Source organism: Lithobates pipiens, unplaced genomic scaffold (assembly GCF_037356315.1).
Source record: "Lithobates pipiens isolate NorthernLeopardFrog02 unplaced genomic scaffold, aLitPip1_a1.2 Scaffold_10, whole genome shotgun sequence".
NCBI classification, from domain to species: domain Eukaryota; kingdom Metazoa; phylum Chordata; class Amphibia; order Anura; family Ranidae; genus Lithobates; species Lithobates pipiens.
This window is the reverse complement of record NW_027507686.1, coordinates 192,810,486-192,812,219: the sequence shown is the minus strand read 5'-3', so window position 1 is coordinate 192,812,219 and position 1,734 is coordinate 192,810,486. Positions and strand designations below refer to the sequence as shown.

At 42.1% G+C, this 1,734-nt stretch overlaps 1 pseudogene; it reads right to left on the bottom strand.

Moving 5' to 3' along the window:
• Positions 1 to 554: 554 nt before the first annotated feature.
• LOC143926080 (protein LZIC pseudogene) lies at positions 555 to 1,228 on the bottom strand (annotated as a pseudogene).
• Between the last annotated feature and the right edge of the window lie 506 nt (positions 1,229 to 1,734).

Genomic DNA, 1,734 nt, shown 5'->3' with positions numbered 1-1,734 from the left:
AGTAGGTAGTAAAGGAAGTACTTCTTACCACCATGTCTAGGCCCCTTGGGAGGGGGGTGGGGTGTAACATGTCAGAGGGCATGGCCTGGATGGAGTTAGGCTGAGGCTGTTATCACCTATTACATGCTGTGCTTGTATGGTGTGCGTTGGTTGGAGTTCTGTGGATTACATGGGGTCAGGCAGATTTTTAGCCTGACCTGCACCCTCAGTGGAATACACCGAATGGGGGACATAGATGCAGAAGCGGTAACCCTAAAGTTGGCTTAGGTTCACAGTGAGTAGGGGAAGATTACTTTCATTTTATTATCTGCAGATCACTTAATAAGGGAAATCTCTACAAAAGAGGATTCATACAGAAATATAATTCAAACCATTTTCATGGGGTAACAAATGGGGATCTTTGTCTGGAGGACCAACACAACAAAATGGCCCTTTCATTGTAGGGACAGATTTTTGTTCAATTAAAAAAGTGTACCTTGCAAAGTGTTCTGTGATGTTGCAGTGTTTGATAGACATGGTGAAAGGTGGGTGTTCCAAAAGGATATATTTTTTGTCTGGTGCGCTCCATTTTTTCACTTCTTTGAGCTTCCCACCTCCAGGCTTGCCAGGGCCAAAACCTTATCTCCCGATCCTAATCCTTCTGTGTCCTTCTGAAATTGGCTGGCTGAGTGCAGAACCTGCATTATCTGCAAGAAAAGCTTCCTCCTCTGACGTCAACTTCTCTCCAAGTTTTCTCAGACTCGTCAGGTACTCCCCTTTCTGCTGAGTATAGAGGTCTCTCCCAAGTTTTCCGATCTTTAAATCGTGGTCCATCTCTCCTAACCACGTCCTCAGCTGCCCTGGCTGTTTTTTGGCAAACATCCGGATAACCTCTGGGGTCTTGAAGGCCTGGATGATCGCTGCTTGAATCGACAGCTGCATTCCGCTCAGCTCATCAACCAGTCACATTGTCAGCATAATCTTCTGCAGAGAGTCATCAAATTCACTTAGTTTCTCTTAAAGTTTCTTTCTTGGTTTCCTCATACTCATCAGTGCCCAACATTTCCCTACACTCCTCCAGGTCTTGGAGCTGCTGCATCAATCTATCGAGCTGTTCTTCCAGGTTCTGCCGGAGTTTACTGGTCTCCGTCATACCTCTTGATGCCGTGTTCAGGCTGAGCCTGGGCTGGCTTCCTAGGATATATTTTTTGTTACACTTTGTCACATCTTCCATTTGGTTACATGACATCTCAAAATGTTGCAATTACAGCTCACAATGGGGAGCAGGTAGTTATATAATGTCCACTATGTGTAACTGACCATATGATATGATATGATGGATCCTGAATGGTAAAGCATCTCCATTCAGGGACACAAGTCGTATTACGTATTAGTACTGGTCCAGAGGGAAGTCCACTCCTGCTTCCCAGTAAGGGTTTGGTTGAGTGGAGTTCTATTTTGTATGTTTTTAACTACAATAACAATAGTGATTTTAAAACTGTCACTGGTTAAACTAGAAAAAAATTATATTGTGCAGTTATAGATTTATATTGTAAAATAAAATTATTTGGCATATATAATAAAATAATTCTTGGAAATACTACCAAAAGCTACATATACATATCACCTTTTTTATCATAGTTAATAATCAAAGAAGGGAAATAATTAGCTCTATAGCTGAATTGTGAAAATTGCTTATTCAAGGATGAAACAAGGTGTCAGGTCACCTTGAGGTGAGGTGACAGATGCACACTG